A 22,896-nucleotide genomic window follows, 5' to 3' on the forward strand; every position below is an offset into this window, starting at 1 on the left:
AATAGGATAAGTAGATAGTGCTGGATGGGTGATTGGAGAAATGCATGGGACAGACAGGAGGATTCCTACACTGTATAGGTACTAACTGAGTATTTAGAAGAGCGTATCAACAGTATGTAGCTGGTTAGAGGTCTGCATGCATAGTGTACAAAATATTGTACCTGCACTTGTGTTAGTGGCTAGGCCATTCCTTTAGTATATGACTAATAACTGGAGTAATTTCAGTGCTGCAAAGAGAGTGCATGCTAAATTTATTAGTGCTTAGGTATTGGCAGAGTGATAGGATACGTAGATAGTGCTGGATGGTTGCATGGGACAGACAGAAGGATTCCTAGACTGCATAGGTAGTTTTTAAAAGACTGTATCAAAGCAATGTAGCTGATAAGAGGTCTGCATGCATAGTGCACAGAATATTGCAGCTGTACTAGTATTGGTGTGTCTATAGTTTCGAGAATGGTAGTCTGTATTTTAGGGTGTGAGGAGGTGCATCAGATGATCACGTAGATGATGTCATCAGTGATGTAATCAGTGATGTCATCAGTGATGTCACTGACCATGTCATGAGTGATGTAATATGTGACGTCATCAGCAGTGCATTACTTTAATCCAAAAAGCTGTCGGCCATATTGGCCTGGTCACGATGTGAAAATTCAGGAATTGATACAATAAAGAAAAGAAAACAAGCGTTAATATGCACACAATGTCATTTCAGCATATCTTGCCCCGTGACCACCATACCTGTATGTTCGTCAACGTGATTTATTCATAATAAACATACTTAGAATTGCAACATAAGCAACATGGACTACACATTACTTTAAAGTGAAAGGCTATCGGCCATATTAATCTGGGCACGTTGTGTATTATAATGGTTCTTACATGAAAGAAAAGGAAAAAAGGGGTGTTAATATACACACACTATCCCTAAATAAAGTTCGATTATAGTTCCATTCCATTCACAGCTCATTTGAGATGTGATGAGTGATGTCATGAGTGATGTAACTGAGCATGTCATGAATGATGTAATGTCTGAGGTCATTAGCAGTACATTACGGGGGCGTAAGTTATACTTAGCTCAGGTAACTATAAGTGCTGAATTTCACTGGTTGTGTATGAGTGAAATCTGAGTCTAACTATACCGTCCCTGTAATCGTTGTTTTTTTCAGCAAATTTCTAGGTTTTTTTTAACGTTAAGTAAGATGCATATCACAATGGATGGTGGGGGGTTGGAAGCAGGGCCTGGCATTGTGCTGCCCCCACCCAAGCTTGCTGCTCCTGCCTTCCCTCCTCCTAGCCATCCATTGTCCAAGTCCATGTCCCTGCTCCCTTATTACAGCCCTGTGTGGCTGTTGTTCTGCCACTGGCCTTCCCGTCTTCTCTGAACAGTTAGCTTGCCGGCCCATCCACCTCCTCCCTATCCTCTGTTGTCTGAATCCATGGACTAGACTCCTCCCTCCTGCCATGCATGGTCTGATGTGCTACCACTGCCCTCCATTTAGCATGATGTACCAGTCCACTCCACCTGCCCTCCATTGCCCAATTCTATGCCCCATCATTGACGTCCTGCTTAGCCTCTGTGCTTAGCGTGCTGCCCCTATTCTCCTTCCCCCTGCCCTCCGATGTCTTTGTGCATGCCCCTGCTCCATCCTTTTTGCCCACCATGTTCCATTGACCTGCCACTACTATCTACGCTGAGTGTTCTGTTGAGCTGCCACTCCCCTCCCACCTGCCTAGCATTGTCAGATGACTGTAACCTGTCCCTGCCACCTCAACCCTGCCTGTCCACATTCCATGCCCCTATCCCCTTCCTCCTGTCCTCCATGGTCCATTTTACTGCCACACCCTTCTGCCCTCCCTGGTCTGTTGTGCTGCAACTGCTCCTCATGCCTGCCCCGCGTGGTCTATTGTGAGGCCCCTTCCCTTGAACTCTCTTGTCTGTGCCCAGGTCCTGACCCTCCCTTCTATCCTCCATGGTCCTTTGTGCATGCCCCTGCACCCTCCTTCTTGCCCATCGTAGCCATTGTGCTGCCACTAACCCTCTTGCTTGCCATGCATGGTCTTCTGTGCTGCCACGGCCCCTCCCACCTTTCCTGTATGGTCAGCTAGCTGCCCCTGACCCCCTCCCACAAAAAACCCGAAGCGCGGGCTTCCGCGCTTCGTTAATAATTTGCCCCCTGGGGGGCCAAATCCTGGGGGCAAAATCTGTAAACATGAATGGAGAGGGGGCTGCCTGGCCCCCCTCCTGGAGCCCTTGAGGGCCCTGGGGACCGCCACCCCCCAGGGCCGGCTCCTACAGTGTCCTAGGGTGCCCACCCCAGGACACTGTTGTTTGTTATGAGAGGGCGGGAGTCTCCCGCCCTCCCATAGAAAACTTTGTTAGGATTTTGAAAGAGAGAGCAGGGAAACCTGCTCTCTCTTTCAAAATCCAAACGATATTGCTTTTCCACACGGGGAGCTGCATGTTAGCAGCTCCCCATGTGGAAAAGCAATGCCGGCTCCCGAAGGACACGGGGATCCGGCTGGGACCGTGGGGGCGTTGGGGCTCCCCCCACGGTCCCTAATGTTTTTTAAAAAACCCCGGGGGATGGTGTCCCTGGGGATAATAAAAATTAGTGATAGGGGCTATTTTATTTTTTACGGTAAAATTAGCAGTTGCACATCCTAACGCGTTGGGTGCACGATTTCTCTCGTGTTGGGTGCGCGATTCCTAACGCGTTGGGTACGCGGATCCAAGGGAAAAAAACTGAAATTTTTGGGAGATAAACATCAAGCTTAAGTGTTTCGTTCGTGAGTGGCTCTAAAAAGAGCTGTTGTGTTCATTGAGAGTTTTTGGTACTTATAAGTAAGTACCTATACAGAGTCTAAAGTTGTTGAGGAGGACTCTGTTGCCTTCATCAGTAAAGTGTACTCCATCTCTCCTATATATCTCTTGCATATGAAAGCACAGATTGTTATTGTAAATGGACCCCATTCTATAGTCTTGGAGAAAAGCAGAAACAGATTTATTCACATGTTTCCTAGCTTTCTCAATCTGTGGACAAAAATGAGTGGATCAGTTCCATTTCTGCCTTTGGCATATGTTAGAATACACAAAGGCAGTTTTGGGAAAAAGTGAAATCAATTCTGCAAAGGTGTCCTTCATAAGCATTTCCAGACCTACCCCAGCCAAAGTGCCTAGGTCATTGCCACCACAGTGCACTATTATGAGGTCAGGGTGTTGGATATGCATAAAGGATTTTACCAATGGCATCAATTGGTGCCACTTTAACCCTCTCTGTCCAATCCATTTAATGTCTACATTTGGCAAACCTAGCTCTTTGTGAATGCCTTTGTTTTCTGCATACCTTTGGCTCCAGAAAATATAGCTCTAAGCGTCTTGAAGGGAGGTCTGGATGCACTCAGATGGTCTCTGTAAATGAAATGGCAGTTTGAAAAGTAAGATTTTTCTAAAATGGTGGCTAAGATGCAGTTTTGAAAAAAGTCAAGAAATCATTGGTTGTTTGACAACCTTCTACACTGAAAGGTAATGTGCATGTTTCTGTTTTTTAAACGCATGATTCTTATTGGTTAACAAAAACTGATTGAAAGGAACATTATATATGATAAGCTGATATGTTGAAAAGTCAAGCACACTTGCTGTTTTGATTAGCAACAATGTGTGCTGAACTTGTGACCTGTGTGCTCAGTTAAATGTTCCATGACCTGTTTCTATGGTAACAGGCAGAAGGCAGATTGGGGGTATGGTTCAAATGTATGTCATTTGGAAAGGGTTGAAATGTGTAACCAATAGAAATGTGTGTTAGCTTTTGAATTAATGTGGGAAGGAATGTGATTTGATGTTTACATGTATGTGTGGAAAATGAGAGGGAAACTTTGCCATTCTTTGGTTTTGCTGACAGGTGCACAGTGCAGAGAATCTGTATAAGAAAATCTGGTGTGTGACTGATATACCTCTTAATCTACAAAACAACTTGAAAGGTAAGCTATTTAATTGTGAGGGGATGTATGAGGTCTATTTTGATTTTAATTAGACTAATGTATTTCTCCTGCTAAAGAAGGGGAGTACTTTTTTTTGTCTACAATCTTATTGACAGTGTGTGTGCATGTAGAAACCAGTCTGTGATAAGCATTTGTGTTTTTCATGCGTTTGCAGACAGATAAGTGTGCTGTTTTTATCTTTTGGTAGAATTAGAAACCAGTCATTGTTTTTGAATTTGCAAAATGAGTCATGTTTCTACACTAAAATGTAGTACTCGTACATTAAGAAACGTGTTTTGGTATAGTGCAAGGGATAGTGGCCCACATGCATCAAAGCAAAAGCCAGTCGCAAACGGGCAGATTCTCAGAATCTGCCCCTTTGCGACTGGGATTTTTGCATTTGGGATGCATCATCCCAAATGCAAAAATCGTAATTTAAGGAATCTCTAAATTGCGATCCCTTAAATTGCTATTGCATTTAAGGAATCCCAAATTGAGATTCCTTAAATGCAATGCATGAAAGTTTAAAAATTAGCGATTTCGCTAATAGGGGGAGCAAATTACCATGAGGTTGAACTTCATGGTAATTTGCAAAAACTTTGAAAAATGCACTAAAGTGCATTTTTCAAAGTTCCATTTTACACACACACATGCCCTTGGGGCATGTGTGCGTGCAAGATGTATTCATATGCAGATTTCAGGGGTGCAACAGGGTGTCTTTTTGACGCCCTGGCACCCTTGAAATAGCATGAGCAATTTGCGATTCTCTAATTGAGATTAGCAAATTGAGAAAGTCTTCCCATTCATTCCTATGGGCCTCTAGGCCCATAGGAATCAATGGGGAGGTATTCCTTAATTGCGACTAGCAATTTGCGAGTAGCCATTAAGGAATGTTTAGAAATCGCTATTTTGTAAACGAGTTCTACATGCATAGCCTTTTGCTATTCCTTATTAGCGAATCCTTATTTTTCGCTATTAAGGAATCGCAAATGGCATTGTTGATGCATGTGCCAGAGTGTTGTTTATCTAGAATCACACAGTGAGTCTGTGTGCATTTAGGAATCATTTTGAGAGAAGCATTTTGGTACTAATGTGTAGTAGAACATTTTCTGTAATGTGTGCAGTCACCTTAGATCTTGTAGACTAGTAAATGTATTTTGTGTAAGGGTAGATGGCTGTCTACACACTGTGAGTCTGTGTGTATTTGGGTAAGCATTGTGAGAGAAGCATTTGGTAACATCGTGTATTTGCTGACAGATAACTTTTTTGAAACCGGTCATGTTGTCAAGTTTTAGTAGCATTAGAAGCCAGTCTTTGCTTATGCATTGCTAAAATGAGTCAGGCTTTGACACTAAAGTGCAGTACTGAAATATGTAGATTGTGTGCAGTACCCTTACCCCTTCCAGAGTAGTGAATGAGTTTTGGTAAACTCCTGGGATAGTGTTGCTTGTCTAAAATCACACTGTGAGTCTGTGTGCATTTGGGTAAGGATTGTGAGAGAAGCATTTGGTAACATTGTGTATTTGCTGACAGATAACTGTTTTAAAACCTGTCATGTTGTCAAGTTTTAGTAGCATTCGAAGCCAGTCTTTGCTTATGCATTCATAAAATGAGTTAGGCTTTGACACTAAAGTGCAGTACTGAAATATATAGATTGTGTGCAGTCCCCTTACTCCTTCCAGAGTAGTGAATGAGTTTTGCTAAAGTACAAGGGATAGTGTTGGTTGTCTAGAATCACACTGTGAGTCTGTGTGCATTTGGGTAACCATTGTGAGAGAAGCATTTGCTAACATTGTGTATTTGCTGACAGATAACTGTTTTAAAACCTGTCATGTTGTCAAGTTTTAGTAGCATTAAAAGCCAGTCATTGCTTATGCATTCATAAAATGAGTTAGGCTTTGACACTAAAGTGCAGTACTGAAATATATAGATTGTGTGCAGTCCCCTTACCCCTTCCAGAGTAGTGAATGCATTTTGGTAAACTTCTAGGGATAGTGTTGGTTGTCTAGAATCACACTGTGAGTCTTTGTGCATTTGGGAACCACTGTGAGAGAAGCATTTGGGTACTTCATATCTTTGCATACACATAACTGCTTAAAAACCTTTCCTGTTCTCAAGTTTTGGTAGAATTAGAAGGCAGTCATTGCTTATGTATTCACCCAGGAACTGTCCTTGCAATACTGTGAACATTCAGTTAATATCCAAGTAGTAACGGAGTGAGGCAGGCCTTAGCGCATGCATTGATTCAAACGCTTATCCACTATGCATGCAGTCCTCTAACCATCTACACAGTTCTCTTTCACACCTTTAATTCCACAGTCAGTATCCATACACTTCCAGCAAACACCCTGTCACTCCCCTTGTACTCCTCTAGTGACCCATTCAGCACCATGTACTAATTCATTCACTGTGCCAAAACCCAACCACTTATAAATTCACCCAGGCCCTCTCCTTGCAGTACTCTAATCATTCAGTCAGTATCCAAGTACTCATACAGCGAGCCAGGCCTTAGCACATGGACTGCTTCAAACGCCTATCTACTATGCATGTAGTCCTCTAACCACCTACACACTTGTCTTTCACACCTTCAATCCCCCAGTCAATATCCATACACTTCTAGGAAACACCCTGTCACTGTCTTTGTACTACTCTACTGATCGATTCAGCACCATGTACTAATCCTTTCAGTCTGCCAAAACCCAAACACTTATAAATTCACCCAGGCAGTGTCCTTGCAGTACTCTAATCATTCAGTCAGTACCCAAGTGCTCATTCAGTGACCAGGCCTTAGCACATGGACTGCTTCAAACCCCTATCCACTATGCATGCAGTCCTCTAACCATCTACACACTTGTCTTTCATACATGCGATTCACCAGTCATTATCCATACACTTCCAGCAAACATCCTGTCACTCCCCTTGTACTACTCTAGTAACTCATTCAGCACCATGTACTAATCCATTGCCTGCACCAAAACCCAACCATTTATAAATTCACCGAGGCACTCTCCTTGTAGTACTCTAATGATTCAGTTAGTACCCAGGTATTTATGTAGTGAACCCGGACTTAGCACATGGACTACTTCAAACGTCTATCCACTATGCATGCTTGCCTCAAATCACCTATACAATTGTCTTTCACACCTTCAAACACCCTGTCACTCCCCTTGCACACCTCCAGTGTTTCATCCAGCACCATGTACTAATCTATTTACTGCGCCAAAACCCAAAAACTGTTTTGATTCAGTCAGTACTCAGGTACTCATGCAGTGACCCAGGCCTTAGAGAATGGACTGCTTTAAATGTCTGTCTAGTATGCATGCAGGCCTCTAACCACCTACAAAAAACAAAAAACAAAAATACATTCCCCCCACTGACACAATATATGTAGGCAATAAGTCCATAAATTAACTTGTGTCCACAGACCAAACAAACAAAAGTTTTTTTAAATTATTTTTTTCACATTTTCATTTATTTTCCTAAAATGATGCTGTACATACTACTGTAACTGTAGTAGCAAAATTGCTACTGATGTTCAATTGTTACATATACATCAAATGCAATATAAAATGGACTTTGACACAATGAATTTTATGACAAGAAAACAATCACATGCACAAACTCAACTGTAATTAGATAGCCAAAACAATATTTAGAATGGTTTCAGACATATCAAAATAACAACAAAACATAAAGAAATATTGAAAAAATACAACATAACCAAGACAGTAAAGTGCCGACGCGCGTTTCGGAGATCCCAAGCTTTGTAAATGAGCTCCGTCTTCAGGGCGCAAATACCTTTAACAGTTTCAGAAAGTAAAACCAGGTAATTTCTTTCAACACTGACTAATAATTTTTTACATGTCGTATATGAAGCACAAAGTACGTTGATGGTCTGTGGAACACAAAACCAAAATTAGAGTAATATACAATACATGGAGCTACAAACACGGATGCAATCCCAAACAGGTAACCACAGTGAGAAAAATAATCCGTCACCAGAAAGCCGTGTACTAAAAAAGACAATGAAAGTGGCAAAATGTGAATGCCCTTCATTATAAATACCCAAGAATAAAGAATGAAGAAAAGAGAAAAAGATTAACCCAAGTGAAGTAATTTATATATTCCAGAAATATTATAAAAGTAAACGAAAAAAGAAAAAAGTAACACAGTAGAGAAATGTGGTGGGCTAAAAAGTATTATACACAAAAGATAACGTAATATCATACTTAGAAACGAGGGGTCTTCCCGCCGGAGAGTATAAGTCCAAACTGAGACTTAAAGATCTAGTATATCCCTCAAGAAAGAAGGTTGTAGCCGGAAGGTCAATTCTTAGCTGATGAACACCCCTGTTAAATGAATAAGGGAATATCATCTCGAAGCAGGGAAGTGCAATCACAGATACAAATAAAGAAAGATGGAAAGAATAGAACTTGCTGTAAAACGGCATATGCAAAATAGAATGAAAGAGTAGCCTACATGTCACTGGGAGTATGCACACCAACACACCTAAGTTTCTACTTGCAAACCTATGTGAGAGATCTCTAGAGCAGTTAGAAGCTAAACTGTCTAAAACTAGGAGCAATACGTACTAATAGATGGTCTGGCAGGGTGGAGTAACCTAACCTTCCAAATTGATTTATTTCTAAACAACAGCTGAGAGCACTAGTTTAAACCTTCTAGAATGAAAAGAAAATATTAAATGAACATATAAATAACTCACCATGAGCGGCGTCAGGTGTTAATGATATATGAGTAGAAATATAACAAATCGGGATAGTGTAAAGTTCCTTGAAAAGCTCTATGTTCCAAAAGGACAGTGAATTTGTGACCTATTCAACAAGAACATATATAAGATGAGAAATAGCAAGCATCGCATCGGGTAAGCTCACACTAAAGAGTGTTCAATTACTACGTGTAGGCCAAGGAACGCCAGTCGTTAAGAGGCAAACCTATCTCAAATATGAGGCAAGCACGTACAGTCGGTAATTCCACAAAGATTGAAAATGCTGGGTAGTATGCTAGATCCTCCCGTGTCCTTAGGGGTCTAGAAACAGAGATACAAGGGGAATACCCTAAGTAAATCTATCTAGATAAGGAGAGACAAAAGAGCTAACTTTTAAATGACTTACCAAGTGTCGTATCCAAAATAAATCAAGCATGGCGATAAGAATGCTTCCAAAGTCCTTCGAATAGCTTCAAGATCTAAGGGACCCAAGCGTACGATAAAGTAAGCAGCCATAGGAGATACATTGAAAAAATACATACAGAAGATGTAGAGGGACGGTCAGTAAGCACGCCGACGGCTTACCGCAGGTGTCATCCAATAGCCAAAACGCAGGGTCCCTCAATCAAGCAACGGCTGTGTGAACGCCGGGATGCAGTTCGCGTTGCTGAAATACCGTACAGGAAGAAGAGCGAGATCACGTGATACGCGTCAGAGGAGCCCGTTAATGAAGATAGAAGACGGACCAAATGATAAGAGTAAGGAAAAACATCACCCAAAAGTCGGCCATATTAACAGAGAACTGAATAAAAATAAAAATAAAAATAAAAACCCAAACGGGTAACTCACGGTACAGCAAAAAAGAACAAAATTAATAAAATAATAAAAATAAAGAATAAAAAAGGAGTAATCAAACAATGAGAATGAATAAAATAGCAATGAGCACAGCCACTGAGAAGTAAAGACCAAATCCTAGGTGGAGATCAAACAATAACATTAAATAATAGCATTCTCCCAAGGCAGCAGTTCGTTGAGTCCAGTGTCAGCTGTCCGGAGGGTATAGATCCAAAATACCTCTCGTTTACGTCTGAAAGCATCGATATTGCCATCCTTAGGGGGTAGTACATGCTCCAGAATAGTCCAACGAAGATCCTTCACTGAGTGTCCACATTCCAACCAATGAGAGACCATGGGGGCTCCAGTGCGGTGATTAAATATAGCTGATTTATGCTCTCTAAATCTCACCCTGAATTCCCTGCCTGTCTCACCTACATAACCCTTGTGGCAGGGACACAGGATAAGATGAATCACACTACTGGTGCGACAGTTGGTCATGTTCTTGAAAGTAAAAGTACGTTTACCCCAATTCACAACGTGGCCTACTATGGCAAACTCACACGCGTGGCAATGGCCACATTTGTGTGTTCCCATAACGGGATCCTTTCCAACAATGGATTTCTGAACAAACTTATTGCCTGGGGGTTCTTTTGATTTAACCAGCACGTTTCTCAAGTTTCTATTGCATCGAAACGCAAAGATAGGTTTGGGGGGAGTACTTTTCTGAGAGTCTGAATTGAGTATGTGCCATTGGGTGTTAATGATTTGGCGCAACTTATGATTAATATTTGAGTGGGTGGTGACACACACAATTTGCTCCTTTGATTTGATCTGTTTAGTTTGCAACAAAGCCACTCTATCATAGTATTTTGCTCTTTTGTATGAGTCCCTGACAAGCCTGTTAGGGTAACCTCTGTCCAACAGTTTGGTTTTAATATGTTCCGCATGGACTTCAAAGTCTTTCATGGTAGTACAATTCCTGCGGTAGTATGTACAGCATCATTTTAGGAAAATAAATGAAAATGTGAAAAAAATAATTTAAAAAAACTTTTGTTTGTTTGGTCTGTGGACACAAGTTAATTTATGGACTTATTGCCTACATATATTGTGTCAGTGGGGGGACTGTATTTTTGTTTTTTGTATTTTTTTATTCCCTGACTACCTTCCCCTCCCAATTATTGCCTCAGGGACCCTCTTTGTTGTATTATCTCTAACCACCTACACACTTGTCTTTCACACCTTCAATATCCCAGTCAGTATTTGTACAGTTTCCGCAAACACCCTGTCACTCCCCTTACACTTCTCCAGTGACCCATTCAGCACCATGTAGTAATCCATTTACTACGCCAAAAGTCAAATACTTATAAATTCACTGAGGCACTCTCCTTGTACTTCTCTATTGATTCAGTCAGTACCCAGGTACTTATGTAGTGAACCAGTTTTAGCACATGGACTACTTAAAATGACTATCCACTATGCATGCAGGCCTCTAACCACCTACACAATTGTCTTTCACACCTTCATTTGCCCAGTCAGTATCTATATACTCCAATAAACACCCTGTCACTCCCCTTGCACACCTCCAGTGACTCATTCAGCAGCTTGTACTAATCTATTCACTGCGCCAAAACCCAAAAACTTAAAAGATTTATCTAGGCACTCTCCTTGCAGTACTCTAATGATTCAGTCAGTACCCAGGTACTCATGCAGTGACCCACGCCTTAGCCCATGGAGTGCTTCAAACGTCTGGCCAGTATGCATGCAGGCCTCTAGTCACCTATACATTTGTATTTCACTTGTTCAATTAACTAGTCAGTATCTATAAACTCCAGTAAACACTCTTTCAGTCCACTTGCACACCTCTACTGACTTATCTGGCACTATGTAGTAATCTATTTACTGCACCAAAACACAAAAACTTAAAAAGATTAACCCAGGCACTCTCCTTGTAGTAGTGTAATGATTCAGTCAGTACCCAAGTAATCATGCAGTGTTTGAGGTCTTAGCTCATTGACTGTTTAAACGTCTATCCAGTATGCATGCAGGCCTCTAGTCACCTACACACTTGTCTTTCACTTCTTTAACTAACTAGTCAGTATCTATATACTTCAATAAACACCCTGTCACTCATCTTGCACTCCTCCAGTGACTGATCCAGTATCATGTACTAATCTATTCACTGCGCCAAAATTGAAAAACTTAAAAGTTTTACCCAGGCACTCTCCTAGCAGTAGTCTAATGATTCAGTCAGTTCCCAGGTACTCATGTAGTGAACCATACATTACCACATGGACTGCTTCAAATGTCTATGCAGTATGCAAGCAGTCTTCTAACATACTATACACTTGTCTTTAACAGCTTTAATTCCCCAGTCAGTATCCATGTACTTTCAGCAAACACCCTGTCACTCCCCTTGCACTCTTCCAGTGACTTATTCAGCACCATGTAGTAATGCATTCACTGCGCCAAAACTGAGACACTTATGAATTCACCCAGGCACGCTTCTTGCAATAGTCTAATCATTCAGTCAGTACCTAAGTACTAATGGAGTGAGGCAGGCCTTAGCACATGAATTGATTCAAACATCTGTCCAGTATGCATGCAGGCCTCTAAGTACCAACACAATTGTCTTTCAGACCTTCAATTTCCCAGTCAGTATCTATAAACTCCAATAAACACTCTGTCACTTCAATTGCACACCTCCACTGACTCATTTGGCACTAAGTACTAATCTATTCACTGCACCAAAACCCACAAACTTAAAAAAGATTCACCCAGTCACTCTCTTTGTAGTACTCTAATGATTCAGTCAATACTCAGGTAGTTTTGTAGTGATCCAAGTGTTACTCTATCTACTGTTTCAAACGTCTATCCACTATGCATGTAGGTCTGTAGCCACCTACACACTTGTCTTTCACACCTTCAATATCCCAGTCAGTATCCATACACTTCTAGCAAACAACCTGGCACTCACCCAGTGTCTCTCCTTATAGACAGACAGTATTCATACAGTTACCGCAAACACCCTGTCACTCCCTTTATATTTCTCCAGTGACTTATTCAGCACCATGTACTAATGTATTTACTGCACCAAAATACAAATACTTATAAATTCATCCTGGCACTCTCCTTGCAATACTCAAAACATTCAGTCAGTATCCAAGTACTATTGAACTGAGACAGGCCTTAATATAAGGATGGATTCAAACACGTATCCACTATGCATGTAGGTCTCTAATCACCTACACACTTGTCTTTCACACCATCAATATCCCAGTCAGTATCCATACACTTCTAGCAAACAACCTGGCACTCACCCAGTGTCTCTCCTTATAGTACTGTAATCATTCAGTCAGTTAGGTTGTAGTCTTTTAGTGAGGCAGGCTTTAGGGCATGAACTGCTTCAAAGTAGCATGCACTATGCATGTAGTGTTTTAACCATCGTCACACTTGTGCTTTAGGGCTATATTTTCTTAGTCAGTATTTATATAAAATGTGTTTTTACAGTAATAGAATAGTATAAATTTGAAAGTTATTAATATACATTTATTTGTGATTATTTTTTACAGATACTGTTCTTCACCGTTACAATAGAGAAATCATGCCAGAAAAAAAAAGAAAAAGAAAAGAACAGAGACAGAAGAATTACTTGAAGAAACATCAACCACAAGTATTGAATGAACAACATAATGTGGCTAAAAAGTAAAGATCTTCTGGTAAGATCACAAAACAATTTATTAAAAATGTTTGTAGGACCAAACAAAATGTACAGAATGCTGAAACCTCTGAGAATGCTTCAACTAGAAAAAAAATTCAAAATAAGAGGAAAAGCAAAAAAGCAAATAAACAGTCATTGGAGACAAAGTATGGTAAAAGAAGGCAAAATCAGTATAAGGAAATACGCAAAAAAATATTTTACAAGAGAGTAGTACATAATTTGCTGAAAGATGTGAAGAAATATAAAAAGAGAGCTCTATTTTATAAAAACAAGAAGCATATTGAAACCATTGTTGAAAAGGCTTTTGAAGTAAAAAGGAAACTATTCATTTTAGTATTAAACAGAATTCGATCACTGGATAAACCAATCCATTTAATGAAGGCCAAAAGAAGGAGGAAAAGAGTAATTAATAGAAAAAAAAATTGTGATTTTTTTTGGGAGAATGGAAACACAGTTCCAGTTCAGAGCCTTTCTTTAATGAAGAGAGTTATTTACAGAGCAAAAAATTGTTGTATGCAGTTGACACCAGTGGTTGAGGTTATGAGGTTAGAGATGGTTGTCCAATTGACAAAGAGAAAATGGTTGAAAGAAATGCAGAAGAAGTGATAGCTGATGAAGTTCTAGGGAGACGTCCTAAACACCCTGTGTACACTTGGGATTGCAGTAGTATTTGTAGTGTACGACAAGAATCTATTGATAAATTATGTAGTTTTTTACGAGCATATAGTAAAAAAAGTGTTAAACAAATGATTAAGGTGTTGCAAGGAATAGACCCTTGCAGAGTGAGAAAAAATACTGGTTTGCAAGGTCATTCTCTGGCTTGTCTTTCTAGGAAAGTTTGTCAAAGTGTTTTTCACCATTTCAGGATGTTGGCAGTACATCATTCTCAAATGCGGAAGTTAGTGAGAAGATTGTATTATGCAAAAAGTCCAGCACTAAAGTTAAATGAGTTGAACAGTGCTCTTTTGCGTGGGTCAGTATCAGATGTGAAGAAGGTTTGTGATGATATTGAGTTTTGTTACTTTGGTCCTCAGCAAGAAAGTGCAGAAACTGACACATTAGTAGAACAAAATGTTGAAGACAATGTAGAACCCGTGATTACAAAAAATTTGGAGGATGAAATCACAAAGTTTAAGGTAATTTCAGGTGAAAGACCAAATGTTTCTTGTATTTGTTGTCGGCGAAGTCACTATAAAAATCAGACTAGGGGTGTCAATCTGTATTTAAAAAGTGAAATAGAAGATAATGATAAGTGGAAGGAATTTGCAACTTATTTATTGGTAGAGGTTTGTTTTGATTTGGGATATGAGCAGCGTATTTGCAAATATTGTTATAACAAATTAGATGAGAATAAAATGCCTGTAAGAGCTTTTCATAATAATCTATAGTTGGTTGCTATTCCTCCAGAGCTGATAGATTTAAATACGTATGAGTCTATTCTCATTCAATGTGTTCATCCGTTTCAGGCTATTGTTCGTATGGAGCCTAAAACAGGTAAATTACCTCCATCAGAGTTACAAAGAGGATTGAAAGGAAGAGTTGTGTATTTACCATAAGATTTAAGGAACATTATTGAAACTATTGGTGTAGACCATGCAGAAAATGAGCCACTAGCTAATGGTGTTCCTACTAAGAATAAGAAAATCTGGCAAGAGTTAGTGGATGTTAGAAAAGTGCAAAAGGCATCATTATTTCTGATAAAAAATAATGAGTACTATAGAAATGTGTTTGCAGGAGAAGAAGAAATAGATTTAGCAGAAGATACTGAAACATTAAGTGGACAAATTGAAAAAGTGGACATGTCCAGATGTGAAGAAATCTCTGAACATTACAGTGTACATCCACTTCATTCCAAAGAGGTGATGGGGAATACGATTGAGTTGTTCCAAATGAAAAAAGCAACAGGAAGTCCCATGAGTGTATGGGAAGAGAGCTTGGAAGCTCGTTGTTTCCCGCAGTTGTTTCCAACAGGAAAAGGTGGACGATATGATGAACATCCTATGCAGATTCCTGCATCTGAATATCGGACAACAAGATTATATGCAGAAGATCCAAGATTTCGACAATGTATCCCTTATATGTTTCATTTTCTGTTTGAAAGTGACTTGTCTGGACTTTCATATGCAGTAAATCACATTTTAAAAACTGGAATGCATCTGTAAAATTTAGCTGCAAAGGATTTTATGATAAACTGCATCAGAGAGATGATCATTTCGAATCTCAGTTGATTAATCTGATGGCATGTCAGCGTGGGACTAATGAATATTGGTACCATCGTCATGGAGAACTGAAATGTATGCTACGGAACTTGGGAACTCCTACATGGTTTGTTACACTAAGCTGTGCTGAGTATGCTTGTGATGATTTACTTGAATTTCTTCGAGAGGCAAATTCCAATATAAAAAATATTGAATACAAGACACCTGGAGAATTCTGCTCTTTGGGTCCTGTTAATGTATGCAGATATTTCAATCATAGATTAATAATAAAAAAAATCCTCCTCTTGGAGAAGTTGTGGATTTCTTTTGGAGAAAGGAGTATCAAGCAAGAGGTGCTCCTCATATACATATGTTGTTATGGATCAAGGACGCCTCCAAATTTGGAACAGATTCAGATGAAACAGTTTTGTCTTTCATTGAAGATTATGCCACATGTGCTGTACCAAATAGCAGAGAAGATAAAAACTTAAAACAACAAGTCTTACGATTCCAAAGCCATAGGTGTGGAAAATACTGTCGATGAAAGTACAAGTCAAAGGATAAGTTCTATACCAAGGATTTCCACGCCCTGTATTATCCAAAGTACAAAACCCTAGAAATTCCCCCGTTATAGTTAGTTCAGCTAACTATAACTCATGCCCCCGCAATGCACTGCTAATGACGTCACATATTACATCACTCATGACATGGTCAGTGACATCACTGATGACATCTCAAATTACATCACTGATGACATCACTGATGATGTCATTCATGTAATCATTTGATGCTTCTTGTCACACCCTAATATAACCTTTGATACACCCACTCTAAATTATATACTGCCACTCTCAAAACCATAGACAATCCAACACCAATAAGTAGATACCCCATCACTGACTCTTACGTCTAAACACTCATCCACTCACTCACCCGTACAGTCACTGAAACTTATGGTCACTCAGTACAGGACTATCATATGCACTCATACACCTATATAGACACTCCCACACCGCTACTCATCCATAAAGTTACTCACACATATACTCAGTCATGCAAGTAATTAATCACACTACCATTTACTCACCTATACAATTATACACGCACAAGCTCAATTACTCATACAAATACTAGCAAATTCTTATGGTCTTATACAATCAATATTACAAGCATACACTCATCCATACAGCCAATCACACTATCACATACTCAGTTATAGTTATTTCTGTACTCCAACACACATATATACTGCTGTTCACATATGTACTAAATTACACATGTATTAATGAAATATATATTCACTCACTAACACAATCATACATACACTCACCCACCCATACAGTCCATCACAGATGCACTCTCAAAACCATGCACCCACTGAATCACCCACTCACACATCTATGCACAGAGTCACACACACTCCACCCACACAAACACTCAGGCACCCATACAGATACTTAGACAACCAATCAATAACCCATATAGACACTCATGTAGCTGTTCACAAACCCATGCAGCTGCTTACACACGAACAGACAGACAGATACAGACATTCACACAGTTTAGTCACTAGTCTGCACTTTCATAGATTTAATCACTCACTTATAGAGTCAGTCACACATCTACTAAATCATCCATTCACACACTAATACACCCACTCATTCTTCCATAGGCCTTTCACTATAAGTATATAAGACATATTTAAACTTTACAGAAACACACAGTCAATGGATGATGTCACCAGTGATGTCATCAGTGATGCCATTTGAGATGTCATCAGTGATGTCATGAGTGATGTCACTGACCATGTCATGAGTGATGTAATCTGTGACGTCATCAGCAGTGCATTGCGGGGTCGCGAGTTATAGTTAGCTGAACTAACTATAACGGGGGAATTTCTAGGGTTTTGTATGAGGGAAATGTCCAGCTAACTATAACACCCCTGAAATCTATCGTTTTTTCAGTGAATATATATATATATGTATATATATTACCTACTGGCGGTCGCCAGTAGGTAGATATAGTTAGGACCTATTTTCCATAGGAAATTCGCAACATTCTATTTGGAATAACGTTGGTGCCAATTGATGAATCTTCGCGAAATTTTCCAAACTTTTGGCCAGCTCCGGTCTGCTCCTATCCTGAAAAGTTCACAGTGATTCGTCAAGCGGGGGCCGAGAAAAAAGGGGGAGTCCCAAAACGTGTTTTCCCCATGCATTTTCCCATAGGACCTTTAGCCACAGCTACAGCCCGAACTGCTGAACGGAATTACACCAAATTTGGCAAAGAGGTAGTCCTCAGTTCTGACTCATGCCTTTTGCTTAAATGGTGTAAATCCGTTCAGTAGTTCCTGAGAAAATTAGAGTTAAAAGTACATATATATCCATGGCCTCGGAGGATTCGCGCACCCTATTCGCACCCAGCGTGCACCCTGCCGTGCACGAGCTGTATTCTAATTGGCTGTCAACACTCCAGATCAGGAAGTGTTGGCAGGCATCTTGTGCCTCGGTAGAACCGAGGCACAAGAAACCTAAAAAACAAATGCGAAAAACGCAAAAAGGGGGCGGGGTAGAAACACCCTAACCCCCTAGGCCTGCTCAGGAGGTCCCACAAGGACCCCCAGGGCCCCAAAAAAATTTTTAAAGAAAAAAAAATCATCGAGATTCGCGCACCCAGCGCGAATTTAGGCCGAAAAAAAAAAAATCATTGTGGGCTCCTGCGCTGAATATGCTAATTTGCCCCCGGGGGGCCAAATCCCAGTGGCAGAATAAAAAAAGAGTGGGGGGATCCCTATCCCCCCACACTGCCCCGGGGACTGCCACCCCCGGGGCTCGAACATTGTATATGCAGGGGGTTCACAGCCCCCCCAGCCCCGGGGACTGCCACCCCTGGTGCAACTTGTCAATGTGGGAGGGGGGCCACGCGGCCCCCCTCCTGGAGCCTTGTATAGGCCCTGAGGACCGCCACCCCCAGGGCTGGCTCCTGCAGTGTCCTGGGGTGCCCACCCCGGGACACTGTAGCTGGTAATGACAGGGCAGGAGCCTCGCGGCTCCTACCCTGTCATTGCAAACTGCTTTGCTTCATTGAAGCGAGAGCAGGGAAACCTGCTCTCGCTTCAATGAAGCAAAGCTGATTGCTTTTCCACATGGGGAGCAGCATGTTAGCTGCTCCCCATGTGGAAAAGCAATGCCGGCTCCTGCAGGATGCGGGGAGCCGGCTGGGACCGTGTGGGGATTTGAAAATATCTAAAGCGGCCTCTTTGCGCGCCGCCTCACTAAGCATGACTTATTTAGTCTTTTATGGATTCAACTTTCATAGTGCACCTTTCTCTCCCTCGCTTCTGCTGCAGTTTCAATCGTAGTATAATTGTTATTCAGTTGTGCATTTTTCTTAATGGTGTGATTTTTCTATTAGAGTCCAGGTCCTCCGACTCCTCAAGATTTCTGGCCACCAAGACAAGTGAACTCCAGTGCAGCAGCGGTGTGGACATCAATAAAAATGTCATCTCGAGAGTCCACACCAAAGCTTCCGCACTCGCGAGCGGGTGCTAGGTCACGCAACAGTGTACTCACGATTAAATCTCACGCTTTATATATATATATATGTGCATAGACGTCCAAATCTGACATTATCTGTCATGACATATGTGTACTTAAAGAAAACCGGAGGTTCTTTTAAATAAGCACTTTTTCGTCAGTACTGTATTGATTTTATGGTTGCTTTTAAAAACATTGGTATATAGGTTTTAATATGATATATTTGATATAATATTTATACTTATTTTAGTTCATGCAAAGCCTACTCTTCACCAGTTTGAAGATGTACCATAAAGTCTGCTTTCTATTTTCACGTTTTTACCTAGTGGTAAAGCAGCTCTGTGGCGCTTACTGGAGATACCTGGTGGGCTAGTTGGACCCCAAGAACCCTCAGGATTGAAGGGGACTTAATCCCCCAACTTAAAACGTGCCAGGGCAGGGGGCAGGGCCTGATGTGACAAGTGTGCAAACGCTCTCCATGGCCCGTTTTAAGTTGGGGGATTAAGTACCCTTGAATCCTGAAGGTACCTGGGGGCCAACTAGCCCACCAGGTACCTCCAGTAAGTGCAACAGAGTTGTGTTTCAGAGGGGTGTAAAAAGGGGTGTGGCGTTGGACCACCTCTCTGCAACGCAGCCCTGTGTCGCTTACTGGAGGTACCTGGTGGGCTAGTTGGCCCCCAGGGACCCTCAGGATTTAAGGGGACTTAATCCCCCAACTTACAACGTGCTAGGGGCGCTTTTGCACAGTGGTGTAGGGAGGGGGTGGGCCTGATATAAGAAGTTAGCAATCCTGCTATGTGGGACTTACTGGTGGTAATAAAAGGGGTAGTTGGCCCCCAAGGTTGATGTTGGGCGCTAACTACTCCTCCTGATACCTTCAGTAAATCCCACACAGTGGGATTGCTAAGAGGTGTTTGAAGGCCAAGCTCACCTTTCTCCACCACTCTGCAAACGCGACTGCTATGTTATAGTTAGAAATCAGGATTTAAAAAACCTTTGAAATTCACTGAAAAAACCATAGGTTTCAGGGATGTTATAGTTAGAAATTAGCATTCAAAAAACCATTGAAATTCACTGAAAAAACCATAGGTTTCAGGCATGTTATAGTTAGAAATTTGCATTTCAAAAACCTCAGAAATTCACTGAAAAAACCATACGTTTCAGGGACGTTATAGTACAAAACCAGAGAAATTCCGCCGTTATAGTTAGTTCAGCTAACTATAACTCGTGCCACCGCAATGCACTGCTGATGACATCACATATGTCGTGAAGATCCCCAAAAACTAAAGAAAAGAACCTTTAGAAATAAACTTCACTATGTTTCAGGTACTAGGGTGGCCTTGGTTGTGTGTATATGGCTACTAAACATAAGACCAAAAGCAGACTTTCAGGTTACTTCGAAACAACCTGTTGCCTTCATCTGTAAAGTGCACTCCATCACTTCTTTAAATTTCATTCATGTCAAAACGCAGAAAGTCGTTATAGATACAGCCCATGCAATGGTCTCTGAGGAATGTAGAAACAGTTTTATTAATGGCTTTGTCAATCTGTACACAGAATTGATTTGACCACTTCTATTTCTGTCTTTGGCCTATATTACAGTACACAAAGACAGTGTAAGGGTAAAGCAACATCAGTTCTGCAAAGGTTTCTTTCATTAGGATTTCCAGTCCTACCCCAGTCAATGTGCCTATGTCATTGTCACCACAGTGCACAATCAGGAGGTGAGGGGCTTGGGAATCCATAATGGATTTAACCAAAGCCAGCAACTGATGAAACTTTAACCCTCTCTGTCCAAACCCAAGTAATCTGCACATTTGGCAAACCCAAGACCCTCTCAAACAAAAAGGAGGAAGGGGTGGGCTATTCAATAATAATCTATCTTATTCATATTATTAAAGGTCCAGCATACATGCCCAAAAATCAGTGAAAACAAAGAGGTATGCAGTTCTTAAGGTGAACGCGAGGTGTGTTAGAATAACATAGGATACCAGGGTGATACTGTGACGATGATGTGATGAGCAGGAGTGAAGACTACTCCTTTTTGGAAAAGAAGACCCTCACACACCCAACAAGCGGGTGTCTTGCTTCATCACTGGGTCTTTGCTCCTTATCGGGCCGGCGGTGCAATGCCCGATCAGGCACCCAATGGGGCCTTCCTGTCGGAGATCTTTATTTCCAAAGCCGATGGAAAGGGTGTGTGGGGGAACCGAGGTTAATTAAAGTAGTGGGTGTAGGTGCATGTGAAGTGAAAGCAAGGTGTATTAAAACAGGGGTAGGTGATCCACTTAAAACAATTTTAATAAAGACTGGTCACCATCCTGGTTAAAATCAAAATAATCCGCACATCTCTCACCATTAGGTGTGTGTAAATGTGCTTAAAAGGATCAGAAGGTCAACATGTTTCTTGCCTTATAATGTATTAAAGGGCAATTCTTCAGGACCGAGGAAAAAGGGGGCGGCTACCTACACCTTTTTCGTGGTGGCCACAACCTCTAGGAGGTATCAATGGTGGCCACACATGCAGCACCCTAAAAAAGTGTGTGGTACCGTGGATAAACGAACACAACCTTAATCGGCTGCGAGAGATGCGAGGCCAGGGTGGGAGAACACTAAATTATAGTGTCAGTTCCGAATTAAGAACAATTGCCGAGTACCTAAACCTCACCAGCCAAAGTAGTCTGAAACCCAAGACCCTGTCAATACCTCTCTTTTTTACAGCCTCTTTAGCTCAATAGATATAGCTGTGGCCCACAATCCGTACTCTAAGCATTTTGAAGTGAAGTAGCACTAGTAGTCAGGAGAAGCCTGTAACGGAATGAGGTAGTTTTCCCATGGAAAACAGTTAAAATTGAGTTTTTTTTAAAAATGTATATGTATATATATTACCTACTGGCGGTCGCCAGTAGGTAGTTATAGTTAGGACCAAGTTTCCATAGGAAGAATTTTTTTTGTTTTGCTTATAACTTTAGTGTCGTTTGATGAATCTTCATGAAATAATCCAAACTAATTCTTTGTTCATATCAGCTCCTATGTTGAAAGTTTGAGGGTGATTCGTCAAGGGGGGGCCGAGAAAATGGGGGGGCCAAAACGTGTTTGCTCCATGTTAATTTCCATACGAAACTTTAGACAAGGCTACAGGTCGAACGGGTGAACGGAATTACCCCAAATTTGGCAGGGAGAAGGTTCTTGGTCTAGAAAGCACGCTTTTGTTTATTTGGTGTAAATCCGTTCAGTAGTTTTGGAGAAATATCGAAATTTACAGATATCGATATTTGGGAATTCTGCCATCTGATTGGCTGAGGCGTTACGAGCACGAGCTTGCTGCTTATTATCTGCGAGCGGTGCAAACGGTTGGAACTAGGAATTGTTGCCAGCCATTTTGTGATTCTGTCAAATCGAGTAAGGGGAAAAAAGGGCAAAAAAAGTAAGAAAGAGGAGGGTAGGAGCACTGTAACCTCTGTGGGGTATTTAGGGTGTGCTATATAGGGGGTGCGAAGCGAAATACTCATTCCTTTCGGTCTGAAAGTGCAAAATTAAGTCAGGTATTGCCTAGAGTCTGATGCTGCTAAGGTGAGCTGCTGCGGGACTCGGGGATTAAAGCGTGAGCCCAAACTGTGTGTCTTATGTTGTGAAGTCAGGTGCTCTCTCTGTTGCACCACACCTGTGGAAGTAGAGTCAGCATGTGTTTATACCTACTAGGACGAACTACTGACCCCTACTTATCTGAAAGTGCTAGGGTATGGAAAATATGTGAGGTATTGTCTAGAGTCTGATGCTGCTAAGCTGAGCTGCTGCCGGACTCAGGGATGAAAGCGTGAGTCCAAACTGTGTGTCCTATGCTGTGAAGTCATGTGCTCTGGCCGCTGTGCTACATCTGTGCAAGTAGTGTCAGCATGTAGT

This window comes from Triturus cristatus, chromosome 2_2, assembly GCF_964204655.1.
Source record: "Triturus cristatus chromosome 2_2, aTriCri1.1, whole genome shotgun sequence".
In the NCBI taxonomy this organism is placed as follows: domain Eukaryota; kingdom Metazoa; phylum Chordata; class Amphibia; order Caudata; family Salamandridae; genus Triturus; species Triturus cristatus.